Source organism: Numenius arquata, chromosome 3 (genome assembly GCF_964106895.1).
Source record: "Numenius arquata chromosome 3, bNumArq3.hap1.1, whole genome shotgun sequence".
Taxonomy (NCBI): Eukaryota; Metazoa; Chordata; class Aves; order Charadriiformes; family Scolopacidae; genus Numenius; species Numenius arquata.
Window position 1 is genome coordinate 49,235,857 of NC_133578.1, and position 20,611 is coordinate 49,256,467.

Below are 20,611 nucleotides of genomic sequence, written 5' to 3' on the forward strand. Positions count from 1 at the left end.
AGCCCAGGAGCCCTGAAAAACCCACTTTCATCCCGGGCACTCAGGACTTGCAACCTCTCTCCTGCTGCAGGAGAAGATTTAGGGTTTGAGTCCAAATTACAAGGTAACTAGTGACATGAAAGCGTTCCAGCTTCCTGCCTGTCCCCTAGGATGGTTAGGTGTCCTGGGGGGACAGATAAGCCTGGTACATTGGGGCAAAGGTGTTTATGGCTCAAGAGTTTTTCATTTTGAGAATGAGAACTCTTTTGAATGTATTTGTGGGAGGATTTAGCAGCCATCAGTAAAATTTATAAATTCTTTAAAGAACTGTTTTGAAACAGAATTTATTTCCTGCAGAACAGAAATCCTGACTTTTGACCAGACCTGATGTTAATTATCATCGATCCTTTGGAATAATGTAGAATCATAGAATCATAGAATTGTCTGGGTTGGAAGGGACCTTTCAGATCATCTAGTCCAACCACCAACCTAACACTGACAAAAACCCTCACTAAACCATGTCTCTAACCACTATGTCTACCTGTCTTTTAAATACCTCCAGGGATGGTGACTCAACCGCTCCCCAGGACAGCCTGTTCCAATGCTTAATAACCCTTTCAGTGTAAAAATTGTTCCTAATATCCAGTCTAAATCTCCCCTGGCCTAGCTTGAGGGCAATTCTTCTTGTTCTATTGCCTGTTACTTGGGAGAAGAGACTGACCCTCAGCTCTCCACGACCTCCTTTCAGGTAGTTGTAGACAGCAATAAGGTCTCCTCTCAGCCGCCCTGTGTAGGATACATTCCTTCAGTCCTATGAGAACCACAGAACCAAATCGACTGCAGTTGTTCATACTCACAGCAGGGTGAAAGAGCCAGAGACCCCTCACTTCCTTGTCTACTATCAGTTGTCCAGGTGTTGGTCACTGTGAGTTAGTTATATAGGTAATACCAAAGACCTTCTGTCAGTGGTCAAGATCTATCAGCTGGACCACTTCAAAAAACAAGTGATCATTTACATGATAGGACTAATTCAGAGACATCTAAAATTGTGTGTGAAACAGGTGGTGTGTTCCAGCACGATATGTGGACAAGATAATACAAAGAAATTCAGTGACAAAGAATACAGAAGTGTGGGACAAGATCATTTTAAATTTTCTAACAAAGAAAGGATTGAAGTTTTAGGAATAATAGTCAAAGGAAATATAAATCTTGTCTTGTTAGACAGGTGTAATGGGAACATAATGTGGAAAAATTGCCATAGTATTTTCTGCTTGATCAGATAATCAATGTCAATTTTCTGACTATGAAAAATATTCTTTCTGTGCGAGGTGAGCATGGCAGAGATTCAGTAAAATGATCTCTTGGAAGAAGAGCCAAGATTTCAGAATTGTGACCTTTTTACTGTGTCATCAGCCAGGCTCCAAAGTAATTCTAGACCTCTGATTTAAATGCAGCAAACTGTGTGTGACTGACACAACAACTGTTTTGCTTCTTGAAACCCAACACCACTGGCTTATGATTCCTCCCATTACACCCTTTTATACCTCCCTAAGTGCACTTCAACTTTTAACTATGGGCCTGTCACTGTTGCTAAAATATTTAATTATTAGTATTTCTTAATTAAAGTCTAAGCTGCTGGTTCTTACAACTTTAAATTAAAATGTGTCTAAAATAATTTATATTTTTTTCTCCATGAATGTAGAGAATAAGGTTAACGTTATGAAGGAGCTCTTGACCTCATGAAAAGCTCATGAACCAGGAGTCAAAGGAAAAGAATCTAGTGTTTCTTTGAATAGAATTACCACTTATTTTAATTCCCAAAGTTACAATGTGGCTGTATGGTCAGCCTTTCTCCAGAAAACAAAGAAATTAGATTTTACTTTAAACAAAGTCCCAGGAGATAAGATGATGCAACTTAGAAAGGGTGGCTGATGTCTTACTACTTGTTGCACAGCACTTGCCATTTGGGCAACTTCTTTCAGTTCCTTCTTCTACCTGAAAAAACCATTTCAAGGCTTTTTACAACAACTTCATGCTAGTAGGAAGGAAAGAGTTCTGAACTCAAAGAGCACTGAACTTTTTTTCCAAAATAAAAGCTTTTTACAAATTGCAATAGGGATGGAAATAAATTTTCTACAAACGTAAGTTAAAATAATATGATTTAAAACACTTTACAATTGTTTTCGTAGCTCTCGCATTCCTCCAGAGTACTGGAGTCCAGACGTTCTCACATTATACCGATGCATTAGAACGATGGGAATAAATTGCTGAGACAGCAACTACAAAAAAATGTCCCAGCAGCACAGGGCATAAGGCGGCTGAGGATCATGGATGGTAATAAGCTTCTTAAAACACAAGCCTGTATTCCATCAACTACTGATTATTGCCTCCACATTTTAGGCTATCCACACTCTGCAGGGAAAGTGTTAGCGCCTTTCCAGGAAACTGAGATTAAAGACATATGATATCCTTGGCAAAACCTTCACAGTATAAATAGAAGTGGATCCCTGGCTTTCCAGATGAGTGTGGACAAAGTTTTAACATCTAAAGCTCTGAACCTGCAAACCACTATACATGTGACTAACTTTATGCATAGCAGGACACTTATGGACCTTATTTGCAAGTATGAAATTAAAATTGAACATAGTATAGGAATGAATGTAATATAGTCTTATTTTACGGACACTGGCCAGAAAAGAAAGAAAGCTCTACTGAAAAAATACTAGATTACAAGGAAATTAATCATTTTTGAAGTGCCAAACACTACGTATCTTGATAGTGAATTGATTTGTGAAAAAAATCCTACAAAAACTTTCAAAAATATTTCACTAGCTCTCATAGTGATCCTTTTTAGTTGATTGTTACAGAGAACCAGGATATTGTTATTTGCAATGCTCCGGTCAAAAATAAATTATATTACCTTGTGCCTGCTTCCTGCACTGGGCTTTGCAAACGGGGGAGGTACAGCTCTGTTTGTCTATGCACAGCTGGTTGTTGTGGGTAGGATCAAACCTGGTCCTTCTTTGTGAGGTGAAAAGTGTCAGCTTAACTGGGGAGTTTTATCTGCTGCGGGGTGCAGCTTTAGGCTTTTAATACTAACTGAGTGATTTCAGGTGATGAAAGATAATACATCTCTATTTTTATTTGCAGACAGACCTATAAAATATAAAACTCTGTCCTATAACTCCATGTCCCAGTTACAAGAACAGCCAAAGTCTGAAGCAAGGAAAAAAGGTCGTGTCTAAATAATAAAGAATCCATAATCTTTTCTTGTTACCAGGTGTTCTGTGAGCCTATGTAGTCCACATTTTCTAGCAAATGCCGACAAAACATTATAAATGTCATTATGTGTCTCATACTCAGGGAATGCGTTGAATTTGAACTAATACATTTAAATACCAGAACAGATTTGTAGGGGAGGAATGAAGATCAAAAGTCAACCTCATATGCTGGACGTGGCAGGGTAATAAATACACATTCTAGTATTTGTATAGTAAACTGATACAACATTACACAATCTATATCAGAAAGGATGGGGCAGTTCTATGTTTTGTTTTGGTTTGGTTTTTTTTTCCTTTTAATTCTGTACCTTAATATGAAAGAAACTTATACAGCTGCAACAGACTTAATCAGGTTTACAGATACAACATGTGAAAGAAAAAGACTGATAGGATGGCACACTTTACTTGCCCTACATGAGGGAGTTTCAGCCTTTTGATTTCCAGATGCTTATAACATTTACCAGCAAAGACAGAGAAAATCAAAGCCTACTGCAAACAGGCTTGCTCTTCTCTGTTGTCTTTTGCCTTGAAAGAACCCACAGGCCCCAGGACCTGGGGGGAAAAGTTGAAAATCACTTTTCTGTGCTGTGAGACTGCTGAAAATGGTCACCCGCGTGATACACTTTCAGGATTTGGATGCTTCAGTTGGAGCTGCTGCTCAGTTGGAACATCATAGCTCTGCCAAGTGTTACTGCTATTGCTTGCGAACAACGTTGGGCTGTATGTGTGCAGCACATGTTTGTCCAAGGTAACCAAACGTATTCATTTTATTATTTTTTTTTTGACTTCTGTGCAAAACAGTATGTAAATACTCCTAATTCGGCAGTCTGTGGCAGCGCCTATATTCTGGAAATTGCATTAGGCATAAACGAATCCCACGATTTTGTACAGAATTGACTGTTGGATAAACAGCAAAAGAGAAATGCCTTCTTCCAGAGGTGTTACTGACTGTGGAGGCTGCAGTGCTTTAACCAAAGCATCGCTCCTGATAGACAGAAACCATTTTAAGCAGGACGAGGCACAGTCACACAACCTCCCGCCTGGAAAGCTTTCAGCGGGGAGCTCTGCCCTCTGCTGCTTGCTTGAGCACAGTGAAGAAATAGCAGGGAGAAACTTCGCCAATATACCTTTCACCCAAAAACACGGGTGAAATGGGACAATTCAAAGCCATCTTCTAGCATAACAATTTTTATATGGTAAGGTTGCTATCCGAAAGCAATTTCTGTTACTAGGATTTTTTTCGAAATGCTACAGAAAGATTTAATTTTAAAATTTAATTTTATGTTAAGCTGCATTGGGTGGCTGAGAATATTTTTTTGTTTCTGGTCTCCTAAGAGACTCAGCAGTGCAAAATAGGAGCAGCAGAAATTCTGAGAAGTTTCATTTTCTTTTGGCAGTGACAAAGCATTAAAATTCACAATTTCTTCAGAAAGAGTGACGAAAAAAAGCGCTAATTCTTCTATCAAAACAGTAGTGGCAAAACAAATGGTATATGGCTACAGAAAAGGTTATTGTTCTTGAACCTGTTTTCATCAAATGCTGCTTAAAACTCGATTCAGGGTTTATTTGGTTACATTCCTGGCTGGCTATCCTGATTTTAATTTGCCACACTTATTAATTTTACTGTCCACATTGGTGACAGTCACAAAGAATAATTTCTGTGAGCCAGTTAGGGATGCAGTGCTTCCGTCACAGTTTCTCAAAAAGATTTCTTAGTGAAACAAAGGGACAGGAAAAAAAAAAAAATCATAATTTCAGTGTCAGCTCTTTTGCAAAGGTATTTCTCTTTTTGAGTGACTGATCTGCTGAAAAAAACCACCTGCACAAGTAACACGTGCAAGTTTTGTTACAAACATAAAATGCAGATTTGTACCTATGGAAATAAACGTATTTGTGTACCATGGGTGTAGTTTCAGTGATTTCCATTCCAAAGACACTGTTACGCTAGCCGTGTTCTCTCTTCTTATGCTCTGTGCTGAACCCCATCAGCATGGTGCAAACCGTAGGGGTATCCGAACGTCCCCCGCCGCCTGACGGCAGGTGGGCAGCTGCACGGTGCCACTTGCCTCTACCTTTCCTTTGTCAGCAGGGTGCCTTTGAAACCCACTGCCACTTAACAGTTACAGAATCACAGAATCACAGAATCACCAAATCACCTAGGTTGGAAGGGACCCTTTAAGATCATCTAGTCCAACCAATGAAAAGAAAAAAAAACAAAAAACAAACCACACACACACACAACCCACACACACACCACCACACCACCCAACACTAATCCATATCCCTGAGCACCATGTCAACTCCTCTCTTGAATACCTCCAGGGATGGTGCCTCAACCACCTCCCTAGGCAGCCCATTCCAATGCCTGATAACCCTTTCAGTAAAGAAATATTTCCTAATATCTAACCTGAACTTCCCCTGGAGTAACTTGAGGCCATTACCCCTTGTCCTATCATCTGTAACTTGGGAGAAGAGACCGACCCCCGCCTCTCTACAGCCTCCTTTCAGGTAATTGTAGAGAGCGATAAGGTCTCCCCTCAGTCTCCTCTTCCCCAGGCTGAACAACCCCAGCTCCCTCAGCCTCTCCTCGGAAGACTTGTGCTCCAGACCCCTCACCAGCTTCGTTGCCCTTCTCTGGACCTGCTCCAGCACCTCAATGTCTTTCCTGTGGTAGGGGGCCCAAAACTGGACACAGTACTCGAGGTGGGGTCTCACCAGTGCCGAGTACAGGGGGACCATCACCTCCCGAGTCCTACTCACCACACTGTTCTTGATACAGGCCAGGATGCTGTTGGCCTTTTTGGCCACCTGGGCACACTGCTGCCTCATGTTCAGCCAACAGTCGACCAACACCCCCAGGTCCTTTTCTGCCAGGCAGCTCCAGCCACTCTGCCCCAAGCCTGTAGTGCTGCAGGGGGTTGTTGTGACCCAAGGGCAGGACCCGGCACTTGGCCTTATTGAACCTCATCCCGTTGGTCTCAGCCCATCCAGCCAGCCTGACCAGATCCCTCTGCAAAGCCTCTCTACCCTCCAGCAGGTCAACACTCCCACCCAACTTGGTGTCATCTGCAAATTTGCTGAGGGTGCATTCGATCCCCTCGTCCAGATCATTGATAAAGATGTTGAAGAGAACCGGCCCCAGTACCGAGCCCTGTGGGACACCACTCGTGACCGGTCGCCAACTGGAATTCACTCCGTTCACCACCACTCTCTGGGCCTGGCCCTCCAGCCAGTTTTTAACCCAGCGGAGAGTATACCCATCTAAGCCATGAGAATCCAGTTTCTCCAGGAGGATACTGTGGGACACTGTATCAAAGGCCTTGCTAAAGTCTAGGTAAATAACATCCACAGCCTTTCCTTCATCCACCAAGCGATCTTACAATCCAAGAACCATATTTGTTAAGAAACGGAAGCAGTTTCAGGAATGCCCACGGAGCTCACGAGTAAGCCAGAACCATTAGACCGGTTCTGCCACCTACAGACACACCGTTTCTGTATCTGCACTGAAAAAAAAAAAAAACCCACCCCCGCTTTAGCCCTGTGTGGAGTTCTTACAGAAGTGAAGCCCTGTTCACTTCTTACAGAAGTGAAACCAGCAGCCATCCCAATTGGGACATCTCAGCATGTCGACCAGAAGTACAGGGGTGTGACAAATGATCAAGATTCAATGCAGATCGTACAGAAATTGGGCAAGGTTTTTGCAAGAAACCGCACGTATTTACTCTATAACCATCTTCGCTGCTGGTGGTTTCACTGGGATGCAACTGAGCCCCGTGACGCTAAGCAGGACTGAGAGGAATTAGTTGTTTCTAATAGATAAATCATGATATCTTTTCTACTCTTAAATGAACAGCAGCTTTCCCAAATTTCTGACAAAAGCCTGATGTGCCTGAAAATGTAAAAAAAAAAAAAAAAAAGAGCCTGCTTGCCTTGTTTCCCCTGTTTTCTGTTGCAGTTTTAGATTAACTGTGCACTCCATGCTCCCTGCCACCACGAAATCCCACTCTGTACCACCTAGTTGTACTGCTCCTCTCGCAGAGCCAACCAAAAAAATAAACTCTGGTGTAGTGGCAAAGGATCAGAGAGAATTGTGCGACTCCCAGGTCGACGGAGCAGACTGCGGGTCTCCTTTCAGTTTAAAAAACAGAAAAGCTTTCCAGCCCTTTTCTGTGCAGAGATGGCCTTGAAAACCTGAAACAAGGTAAACAGACTGAGACGGAGAAAAGGAACCTGTGAGTTGATCTCAGCTTGACAACAGACAGCTAGCAAGAGTGTTACTGGAGGGAGACAAATGCATGATGAGTTAAGAAGTTAATAAGGTAAGTTAAGAAGAAATCCTGAAAAAAAATCTCTTTATCCCTTACCATCTCCCTGGCCATTGCCCATCCCATTGCATGCCAACAGAGCAGGGATGTGGGATACCATGAAAGAGTCTCCCAGCTATTTCACTTCAGCTCTGAAGAACATCTTTGCCTGGCAGGATAGACAGTAAAAAATCTGAATTATTACTTTTGTGAAGAATTCGCATTCTGTGTGTTTCTTTGCAGTTTTTCCCACTTTCACACTTCCCAGTAGCAGTGTCTCAAAAAATGCCTGCTCTTATTCAAAATGACTATACCCTGGTGTTTCTTTAGTGGGAGATTAAAACCACTCAGATGATCTCAATAACAGCACTCTTTGACAGCTTTCGTAAGTGACAAGAAAAACGAGTTCTAAATGAAGATATTTTGGGATCTGTGTTTTAGAGGCTGAACAAGAAATTGTGAAGATCTTGCAACCTCCTGGGGGGAGGCTGCAAGATGCCACCAGGAAATGGAGGACCTGCACAAGTGTTAGGGATGCAGAAAAAAATCTGAGAGGTGCAGAATAACATGGGGCCAGACTGGAACTGAAGATGTGGGAGGATGGAAAGAAAATACATGTGTAGGAGAACCTGGTGGGACAAGAGTTCTAGCCTGTGGCTCCCTCATTTACACACCTTCAGTACCTCTAATGCAGATACATAGGAACAAGGCATGTCTTAGCACAGCTTGATGTTAGCAATAAAATGTCTTTGTTCTTTATAATAATAATTCTGTACTTCTCTGGAGATACTAATGTTAAGTGAAGATTGGTCCTTCATTTTCTCATCTTTGTGTTGCTGTCAAACACAGCAACCGCGGAATTTCTGTTCACTGTATTTCTTACACAAGTAGTGCTCTGGATGTTTTCTTGTCCGTGTGGTGCTGTTGTTGCCTTTGCACTAAAAGCTGCTGTCCATGTAGGAAGGTTAACCTTCTCTAATGCGAGACTTTGGACTTCAGATGTATTATTTCCCCTTATTCTTCTTACTGAACATCCCTATATAGTGTACCTGGATGGTTCTTGTACACTAAATCTACACATTTCTTTTCACATGGCCAACCATTCTGGAAGTATATTTATTTCATCCAGAGACTACTGGGACCACCTAGTTCTTCTACTGCTTTCCAAAATTTGTACCAGTAAGTGAAATGAAAATTTAGCAACCATTTTAAGAATAAATTTTGCAAGCAGGTCATACGCTAAATGAAACTAATATATGTCAATTTAATATATGTTCTGACACACGTGAGGTATTTTGGACTTGCTATTTGTGCAAGAGGTTGGACTAGATGACCACCTAAGCTCCCTTACAATCCAAGTGTTTCTATGGTTCTGACTGAAGTTTTTTTATGAAATGTTATAAAACATTTCCCTGTCACTTTGAAAAAAATTAGAACACTAAATGAGAATTATATTGAGTTTCAGCAAAGCTGGTTTATTATCTGTTTATTTTCTATGACCAGATATAGGAATCAAAGAATGTGTTGTGTAGAGAATATGTCAGGAGTTAAAGATAAGAGGAATGAGTCAGAGATGTGGGCATCGCCTAGGGAATTTTTTGAACATTGTTGTGCAATGGTTTTTATAATTCATTACATTTGGATTAAGACATACATAGATAATGGCTGTTCCCTGAATTTTTATCTGTAGTGAAATCAGTCTTGTGAATAAAGTAAAACAGAAAACAGTCCACTATCTATCACTTTGTTAAGATAAACTAATGGAATGAGAGTTCAGAGATGCGTATTTGTAGGAAAAACAGGGTAGCCAGCAAGTGACCGTGTGGGATGTTGCAAGATGGGGATGATCTCAGCTATTGCAAACAGGAGACTAGCCCTAAATGGAGGGGATTATAAAAGCTATAATTAGCTAATGCTTCCTAAAAGCCTAACTAAACTGTTGGGTTTTTTCCATTCCAAAGTGCAATACCATAGTGAGATCAAGTGTCATGTAGTAAGCGCAGAGAGAGAAACAAATCTTATAAACACAATATCGTCTGCCATTATTTCAGGACAATCTTGGAAACTCTCTAAAACAGATACTTTTCCTTTAATGATGTTGTGATTGCTGAAGGACTGATTACTTATTATACTGGAATATAATAGGCACATCGCAATTAATTGTCACCAATTTATGTTAATTTTATTTACATGTCCACAGGTGATGCTTCTTTAATCTCCAATCCGTGCTGTAAATTCTGAAGAAAGCAGACGGATTGCTGAAGACGACGGAATCCCTTGACTCTTAAAAGCAAGTTTACTTTTCTCAGAAGTGGTTTCATTGCTGTTTTATTTACTGTTTACAAGTATTCATGGTATTAACATAATAACCTGATGAAGAATGACTGTGTCTGTTCTACATTCATCTTATTCTCTGTCCCCCGAGAGTTTTCAAAGCGCACAAATATGAAACAGTTCAAACCCTGATGGAGAATCAGAGAAAGGGCACGGGAAATCATTCCTCTCATAGAGGAGCAGCAAATGTGGCTTGGCCTTTGCTGTCGATACGTGGGTAATAAAGGGAAGCACCAGAGAAGAAGCAGGACTACTGGCAATGCAAAGGCTTTTCAGGAGTGTGGTTAAAGCTGTCTTACAAAGGACAGGCAGTTTATATCATCTGCTCGAGATGCCGGCATGCATTGACTAAACAGGGAAGTGCAGGTTTGATTCTTCCAAGTCCATCCTAGAACACCAGAAGAACATCTGGTAAACTAATTCCATAACAAGATCAATTAATTTTTGAAAACAGTTCATAGTTTCTTCAAATCTGAAATGTATGTGGCTTTAAAAACAGACCGCTGTTATTTAAAGTACAACTCCAGTATTTGTGACAAAAAATGTTACTCATCTAAACTGTGTCTATAAAATGTATGAGAATCTTTAAAGTGTGAGCACTCCAACTGAAATCAAAAGAACTGGTTATACACTTAAAATTCTGTGTGTTGTCAAACTCTCTGCTAGGTTGGGCTTGTGTGCTAGATGGCTTAGTTGGCCAGTAGCAGTCCTCTTCTCTAATTTTGGGGGCAGAGGAAGGTCTGAGACTCACTTGCAAGCATCTTGTCACCCATGGCATAAATCTGTCACTGTGACGGTGTATCAGGGGTCCATTGAACTCCTGTTTTCTTCCTCCTTGTATCAAACAAACGAAAGCTTTAGTTATTAGACCATGGAAGCGAATGACTCACTGAATGTCTTAGTGACTGTCTAGTAACAGCAAATGGTAGTCTTTTTGAGTCAACGCTAAGAGTTATAATCTGTTTGCATAATCATTCTAAGTATATCTTATGTGATGCATAAGGAGGTTTTCCCCACAGGGAACATGAATTGCCTACACTGAGACACTGGAGCTACAATGGTGACTGTCAAAGGAGAGACATCAGTTTCCAATGCATCTTCTCTCTGAAAAACAGCAAAACTCTTGTAATACCAAATGATTCATGTTTAGCATCACTCCTGCAACCGGGTTCTGTATATAACCATCACTGACTATTAAAATATAAACCTTTGGTGGAGAAACACTTTTGTATGCGACCTTGGGGCTTCCAGAACCACAGCTTGAGGTGAATATGTTTGTATGAGGAGGACCGTCAACACCAATAACCTGCTTAGTCAATTGTGCAATTAGAAAACACCTTGGCAGCAGGGTAAGGAGACGATCAATGCTTCCTTAGGCATTTCCACGTATGAAGGATTTTAAGAAGTCGTTCCTAAAAACAACCAACCCCTTGAGACAAAACAGATCTCCGGCGGGTCAGGAGTTAGTCCAGCACAGCCATGTGGTGTCCTCCTGTTGCCTCTGTGCAGCGCAGAAGATGTCAAACCTGCTGCGCTGATGATCTGCACCTGCACAGCCAACTCGCTGTTCCCCAAATTCGGCAGACAGGCCAAGAACATGCAGAATGACGGTACGTTGCGCGGGAATCAAATTACTCTGCCCGTCCAGATTGTCTGCTTCCCAGTCTTTCAGGATGCTTAGTGGTCAGTGTTGTTAGATGTTAGTTGGTAGACTACTACCCCAAAAAAAGGAAAGCTATATATTATGACCAAAAGCAAAGGGCTACTATCAAAGCTGATAAATTCAGCAGTGCTTACTGAAGGTCGTGTCCTGTGCATAATGAAACAAGGAGGCTTAAGATAACTGGTTTTTGGAAAACTTTTGGGATTAGGGAACTGCTAGTCCATATGAAATGGCCTAAGCCATCTCAGCTTTAGAGATTGTGTTGGGTAAGGGTGACCTGGCTTCACGGACTATGCATCCAGTTATTTAAATGAAATTCTTTGTATTTCCTTCTGCAGTTTGGATAGTATCTGTTATTTAAATATATTTACCATACTAAATACATTTTTTTTACAATATTAAAATTTATTATTTTGTTATACTCAAAGACGTAGTTCAACACAGACCTTTATTAAACTCAGAGAAGTAGAAATAAAAACTTAAGAACAATGCATTGGATACTGAGATCATGGCATTATTTAAACTTGTTTTTTCTCCTTTGAGCACAGGGCAACCTGGAGTCCTACAGCAAAATAGCTGAGTAAAACAGAAATTATTTGCAAAGCTAAAACACTGCCCTCCCCAGTCCTCTCAAGAGCAATTGCATTTATAGTACCCTCCAACACTCCAGTTATCAGTCCACGGTCCAGGGTAACCACCTATTGAACGAAAGGTGCAAGATTGGGGCTTTTTAAATGCAAGACAAGGGTGATATGCTTTTTTGTCACAAGGTCATTTTTGTCAGGTTTGGTTTATCATCCTTTCACATCGCGGAGCTTAGTTTGCTGGAATTCAGATTAAAATATTAGCATTAGAACAAATGAAAACTAGCTCTGATATTGAAAACCTGATGTTAATATTTTGCAGCCTTATCTGGGCATCAAATTTTCTACTGATAGTATAAAACTCTCTGCTCTTACTCTTTTCTGCCTTGGGTTCTCTGATTCTTTGCGAACTGAGAGACTTGCCCAGAACACAAACCTTTTGAAAAGAAGGGTGGCACTCCAGGATGAGGGATTTCTTCAGCCCCTGTGAGGCATGTTTTTAAGAAACTGTTAGTAGCACTCCATGAAAACACGTGCAAGGATTTATTGTTTACAATTGCACCAGTTTGCAGTTGTACCAGCTGTTCTAAACAGATGATCAGAAATCTTTTTTTGGCCAATTTTCAAGAGAGAAAAATCCCTCTTAAAATCATTAACAAGTTGCTGAGGGGAGCACTGTTTGGCTGACAGAGGAAAACCCTTAACTGCTTTTCCTTCCCGGATCACCATAGGTGAAGGCACATGAAAGCAGGTCACTGGACTTTGCAGTGGAGAAAGTGATGGGATGATCTGGGTAAAAGTGAAGAGCCTAATCACTGAAATCTTGCTTTTGACAGCAGGTATTTGAGTTTGCGGACCTTCATTCATTTGCTGCACCTAGCACAATCAGCCTATTTGGAATCTCGTACAGTTCCCTGCGTTTTGTAGTAATATAACTGAGAGCAGAGCTCAACAAAATTTTTTAGGAAGGTAGGTTATACAGTTTCTCATGAGGGGGTTAAGAGGAACTGGTGATAGGTGTTGTTGAAAGAAATGGGAGAAATACTAAACATTTTGTTGTGATTCATTCATTTTGTTGAGCAACACTGTATTTTCAAATTAGATGTATTTTAAAAAATTCAAAGTAAATCAAATTATGAAAATTATGTCAGTGACAGAAGTGGATTTTAAAGCTGGTTTAGCTCAAAATACCTTTATTCTTATCTCGTTTTTGTTTTTAATTTTCTGTTTAGCGACTGACATCTGGCCTTAATTCAGTGAATCTGACTTATGATACTACTTCTGATGCCACTAATGCTTATTCAAACTTTTTTTTTCATTACTCAGGATCTAGTATTAAGAAGTTACTCGTACACAGTTGCAAACATATTTTGGTTACAAAAGTATGTGTGTCCTCTGTGTATGAAAATTTGTTATCAGAATATGAAGACATATCTACATTTAAAGATAGATTGGCTTTATCTTTGCTGGTTAGTATATTCAAATGATAAAAAGATAAAAGCTTGAGGCAAGAAACGTCATCCAGTTCTAGCCTTCTGAGGAATTAAAGATGGGTCTTGTACTTTACACTTGCTTTGTCCAAACTAATACTAAACATTACGGGTGAGAGAGGGAAAAGAGATACAATGCATGACTCTAATGTTCCTCACATTGTCTCTCCCTTTCCTTTCCACAGTAGTAAAGGATGTAAGATGTAAGACTTGGCTGCTGAACTGGAAGACAAATACTGAGTGCAGTAGCATATGCTCCCTTCTTGATCTCCCATCAGCAATACCTAGTTTTATTACATTTTATTAGGTTTTAGTCTCTGGAGTTTAATTGGGAAGTGATTAATTAGATTGAACTGTTTTGAGTAAGGGCTTAATCGTGGCACATATTCTCCCGGTCCTGACAGAATATCATAACCTACAGCATCTCTGAATTTATAGCTAAACAAATGCTACTGGTCCTGGAATACACAGATGAAAATTGTTGGCTTGTTGCCCAGTTGTGTGTGTAAGACCTAAAATTGAAACACTGGGTTCGCTGCCTCTGTCAAGAAAGGTATAGTGATGCAAGGTTAGAAAAATATTTTCCATGTCTAATGCCTTAAAATACTTTTTGCTATAATTTCTGCAGAGAAAAAGCATGCAGCTAAAGCTGGGAAAATGCCCAGCCAGACACACACAGAAGACTGGATAGTGAAACTAGCTTTACAAACACTAATGTTTAGGGTGGCAGGCTGAGAAATACTAACATAAATTTCAGGTTGCTGGGGGTGTGCGATCTGCTGTTCTTCCCACCCAGCGTACTACGTGCAGACCTTGCAGAACTCTGCAGGAAAGCGGTGAAAGGGATCGGTGATGCCGCGCAGTGCGGACACCCAGAACAGGTCAGGTTTCCCCCCTTCACTAAAGGTATTCCTGTAAGAAGTGGGTAGCTGACATTCGGCATTTCTGGGGCTGTTTTGATGAATAAAAGAGTTTGCAGTAACCACGTTTATTCATCTTTTAACGCAGGCCTGTGAGACAGGGAGTAGGGTGCCGTACTCTGTGCTGCTCTCTGCTGTACCAGTGTGAACACTGGCTTGGGATTGACACCCACAGATCCTCAGAGGCCACCAGTGTTACAGACAGGACTAGATTTAATGGCTTTTCGTTTCTTGTCATACCCCTTTCACTACAGTTGTGCTGTCCTGGAGGTTTAGACTGGATATTAGGAAAAATTTTTAGACTGAAAGGGTTATTAAGCGTTGGAACAGGCTGCCCAGGGAAGTGGTTGAGGCACCATCCCTGGAGGTATTTAAAAGACGGGTAGACACGGTGCTGAGAGATATGGTTTAGTGATGTTTTTGTCAGTGTTACGCTGATGGTTGGACTAGATGATATGAAAGGTCCCTTCCAACCTAGGCAATTCTGTGATTCTATGATGCTATGAATTTACTTTCTGGATAGCTGGGAAATCTTTGCTGTGGGAAGTTTGAGAAATTGGCAGATGCTACTACATTATATGAACTGCTAATATTTACTGGCTTGACCCTTCTTATAGGTATTTGGTCCTCATTTCTCCATTTCAGCCCAGCATATTTCTTAAAACTAACCAATAAGATCTACTAAGGAATTAGGTCAGTTACATTTTGTATCTGGGTTGTGCACTGGTGAGCTGGTGAACCATTCATGTTCTCAGAGAGTGCACCTCAGTGTGCATCCTGCACACAAAGTTTTCATCGATCTTAACTCATACCAAACCAAAAACATTGCTAAAGTCTGGAATGATTGTTTGACTAAGTAGAAAACAGTTTCTTGAAATCACTAGAATTGAAGGAAAGACAACAATCCAGCACCAAGCAAATGTGAAGAGTCAAAGAGAATTATTTGTGTTTTCAACTGCTTTCCACAGTCAAAATTGTGTTCTCCTACCATGACGGTGATGAGGATCTGTGCCTGTGACATGTGACAGCGTGGGGAAGGTATACAGTCACCACTGTTGGGAGGGCCCAAGTTTGGGGTTCCAGTTCACGCATGTGGTTACCAGCAGACGGTGCTTGCATGCTCTGGGTTAGGGGTCCCAAGCTAGGACAACAAAAAGCGTTTCAGTATTGACTATTACTGAGCTTTTTATGGGTTGATAATAAGCCATGACCATTACTGTAGTGGCAGAAGCAGAAAATACCAGACACCTCTCAGTGTCACTCCTTGGTATGATGCTGTTACTGCTTCCAAAAATGCCTGAAGTGCAATACAATCTAAGAGTAGTCACTGTCTTCATTGCAATCATGAAGCATCATTTCCCTATTTACCTCTAGCTTATCACATCAAGGCCCTTACTAGTCTTCTTTGCAGACAAGTTAGGAAGATGTGGAGTGTTTGTGCTAGAAAATATTTTGTCTTGTTTAGGAGGACCAGTTCCACTATGACAAAAACAGGTTACTAATAAAAAGCCCTCGGTTAAAATATCCAAAAGGTAAGTATTACATTGATACTTTTTACTGCTTCTATAGGTAGCACTGAAGCATTCTTAAGGTCAAGGGTCAAGAGCTTAGTTCTGAAAAGGTCTGAGTACTTTGGCTCCATACATCAAACGTATTTCTGTGCCTCAGCACTTCTGTGGGTATGTGAGTAAGGTCAAGGAAATGACTACGGGATCCGAATGGCAGAGTTTGATGGCCTCACATGAAGTGTGTCTAGCATCAATCATCAGAATCAATCATGAAGTCTTGGCATCCACTCAGGATGCCAAGTGGAGGGATTTTTTTTTTTTTCAAAATACATAATGCAAAAATGCATTAGGCAATCAACACAATTGTAGAGAATGGAGAGTAACACCACAGAGAAAGAAATTTGAAGAAAGAGACGGAGGAACAAAAAGACACAGGAAGGCAGGAATGGAGGGAGAGAAACGAGCACAATCTTTTGTGCTGGACAGACCACTGCGGCGAGTCAGGCTGAACTATCAGACCAACAGCATTTCAGTTAGTTGTACTGGGAACTTTAAAGAGCAGACGTTTTGTAGAATTCATAGCCAAAGATTGTAAGTGGTCATGCTAGAGAAAGCTGGATCTTGTAGAGAAGCCCATGGAGATGCATCAGTATAAATTCATAGATGTGAGACAGAATGTAGAGGAAGGAATCTGAGAATTGTGTCCATAAGACTGTAACGTACTACCAACTGCAAAATGAGGTGCTGCTCTATTACTGTATCCTCAGATTTTTAAAGATTACATCTTAGGATCACTGTATATCATTCTTTTAGTCTGCGTCTGTGAGGTTTGTTAAAAAAAAATAAATATATATTGTCAATTTCTTAAACTTTTCTTATGACAAGAATATTAACATTTCCAGCTAATATTGTTTCTTAGTTACTGAAGGCTTTTTATTATGTATTTTTCCCCTCTCTTCTGGTAGTACCCGCTCTTCAATATGTGTTGATGGAATTTGTGTATTTGACAAGCATAGGGTTCTTTATACTGACTCCTTTTTAATTGTTTACTCCTTACACTTGATATACAGATATAAATGTTATTCTTCCAAACATCAAGTTATATTTTTATGACTGTAGGATGATGCTTTCAAAGTTGTTTTGTGGTCTCAGAGTGAAATCTTGACTCCATTAAAGTGAAGAGAAGCACAGGTGTTGATAGAAATGGGATGCTGTGCTCTGACCTTTTGAAGTGCCCAAATGGTAAGGGTTCATAAGGAATGACTTTCTCAGGGCTTTGGGAGACGGGTATCCTCAGGGATTTCTGGAAGGTGATTAAGAGCTGAAAACTCCTCTGCCTGCAGAGGGCATATTTCAAGGGCTGGAAACACATCCAATGATTTTCTTATAAAATTCTCTTTTAGGAGGATGTGTCTCACTGGAAAATATGTCTGAAGTATTTCTGATATGCTGCATCACTCACTATGTGACATACATCATCGGGATGTCTTTTGTAAAGCTCTTATGAACTCCTCTAGCCTCGTCTTAGCATTTCTGTGGTCTGGTTAGGATTGTTCCCAGGTAGATGTTAATGCCAGAGTATCATGCAAAATGAAGGTCATCCATAAAACTCTACCTTGATATGAAAGAGTTGCCAAACTGCTGGAATTTCCAAACAGACACGTCCAGAGCTTATAAAAGCAAACAGTATAGGTCAGATTCTCATACTTGGATTATTTCAAGTCAGACTGTGCCAGTGTGTATAAAAGTAGACAGCCCAGCTCAGATTTGGATTTCAGTGTGAATGCCATACAAGCAAATCCCTATGGGAAAAAGGCATCTTCCTGCAGAGTTTATCAGTTTAATTTTTCAGATCTGGAAGATATGTCTTAAACAGTCAGTATATTTTTATTGTATCAGAGCTGTGTGTGATATTTAATCAATTTACTTTTCTTTTTTTTTTTTTGCTACTGATACTCTATTAAGTCTATGCTCATTTTAATAGATTGCCACAAGGAAAACTTGTTTACCTTTTAGTTCCTCTTGCTAAATCTGAAGTCTGACTTCTTGATGCCATGTTTATTGTATCTCATGGACTGAATATTAAGTTCTGCAAATGGTAATGTAGGTTCTGAACCACAACAGGAGAATGATGGGATTTTGCAAGCAAAGTCCTAGAGTCTGAACTGCAGACTGCTGAGTTATACACCTTCTGAAATGAAAAGATACATTAAAAATCTGCCTAATGTTTGTCTAGGTGTGCTACATTCTGCTTTTCGTAAAGTAACATAAATGTAGCTAAAGAACTCATCGTGTATAAAACCAACAAAACTGACTGAATATGCTTCTCTTTTTCCTTTGGCAGATCTTCCAACATTGATCTGGCCGTCAATGGGGGTTTCCATTCATGCCTGCAATGTTTTCCGTAGCATGGCATCTCAGTGAAGTGGAAGGCATATGACAATTTGGCTTTTTGGCTATGGCATGCCACCATGGCATCCCTCAATCAAAAGCACTGAGGGACATGCCTTTCTTGCACTGCCTGGCATGCAGTGTGCAATATGTCAAAACACATTGCTGCCCCTTCCATATTCTGTTATTATCAGATTCCTTTCTGTTGTATTGTTTTCTTCCACAAGCTATTAAATATAGTGGAAGAAACTTTATATTTAGATTGGCCACGGGCACTGAGTAAATTCTTTTGCTCATTTAATGATGTCCTCATTGTGGGCATGTTCCGTGCTCCGGTAAAGCCCTTTGCATGAAATCACCCATGGGAAATAGCCCTGAGCACAGTGGAACCTGGAAAGCTTAGCTTCGAACAGGAGAATTCTTGAATTGCATCCTGCTGGCATATTTACTTCTGTGTGTCCCCTTATAGTCAGCCATTCCTAGCTGTCACACTGGCCTCTGGAGACTGCTGGAAATTGGCATGCTGAGGTGGAGCAGCACTTTGGTTGTTCTAGTTATGTCAAGGTATTGACCAAGCCAGATATGGCTGGCAGAGCCCAAAGCTGCTGTAAGTCACTTTTCCATGCATCATTCTTCTCTACGTGCTTTGGGTGCTCTGGGTAAAGCCACGGCTCGGAGCCATTTTCCAGACTCCTCTTATTCCTGCCTTCCATTCTCAAAAAAAGTATCTATGATTTCAGGTAAGGTATTTTCGTAAGGGAGATGAGCATGATTATGCCTTTTGTTTGTTTAGCAGAAGCAAATACTGCACCTCAACTGCAAGTCCAACGGACAGTGTCCCATAGCTATAGCACGTTAATTAGTACTGGTCCCTCTGTTTTGATCTTTCATTTAGGTGACACGTGTATAGAACCCTCTTTTGGATGAAGGGTATGTTATGGGTTAGGTATGCAACAGGACCACTATGTTTTATTCATTCTGATGAGCTTTTGAAGTAAACTGTTGTCACCGGGTACCCAACTGGGATCCTGTGACTGGGTACCAGTTTCAGACAAAAGCCTGTCTGCCATTACTGAGGAGGCTAAAACTTCTCACTTTCTGTCTCGTTCCATCCCATCGCATTTCTCTTTTCTCTTCAGTCACAGGCACGTGTGACGCGTGTACTTGTCTGCTTTACATGGTTGGTTTTATTACTGTGTCAGAGAAGCAGTTTACCACGAAAACTCCTGGTTTACATCCACGGGGTTCAGATCATACTGCTTTTTGATGCTATGTTTTTACAGACCCAGCAGTGGTAGGAAGCTGTCTGGGAGGTACCTTTCAAAGCTGAAACATCAGATGTGTTCTTCAATGACATCACTTTCCATACTATGTCACTTGCTTTTACTTAAGTCCTTACATTACATGTGTTGTATTGTGGGATCCTTCTAATAGGGCAGTCTGAGAGAAGCCAGATTTAGTATTTATTCCTCCTGCACTTCACCCAGCAATCTCCACTTGACACTCAGATCACTTCTACTTTTAAGGACAAAATCAGAACACTATAAACAAATGCACGGCTTTCCTTCTGCAACTAAAATCACAGATAGTTACTTTAAGAATACTTTTTAGCCCCAGCCATTAATGATGCCGCTGAAATCTGCCATTCGCTTTGGTCAGTTTGATTCAGTTGCCCTGTTTCCCCCTTGCCTTTCCTTCCCTAATTTCTCAAACCTTATCTTTCTGATGAAACGGCTGTCAACGTGCTATGTATTCCAGTGCTACCAACTGAGTATTGCTGCATGAAGTTATGATGTTCCTGAGAAAGTGTGACTGGATTTAAGCATAGAGTAAGGAGGGCTGTATGGGATTCCCTGCTGTTTTTCAGTCTTCTTGCCTACTCTAACAATTTCAGCCAGGATTTTTGAAAGCGTGTAGGATGACTTTTGTGAACGTCATCCTTAAAAATGTTCTACCTCAGTTCTCCACCTGAACAACAGGTATTGCATCATTTCTTTTCAGAAGATATTGTGAAGATGATTAGTGGCATACTGTGGTACTGTGGGTGAAGGTACTGCAGGCTGCATTCGCAGAAGTCCTGAAGTTTTTCATGAATTATATAGGCTGATCTTGTTACGCTCACGCCTTTGCTATTTCAGATGGCTGTTGCCTTTCTAA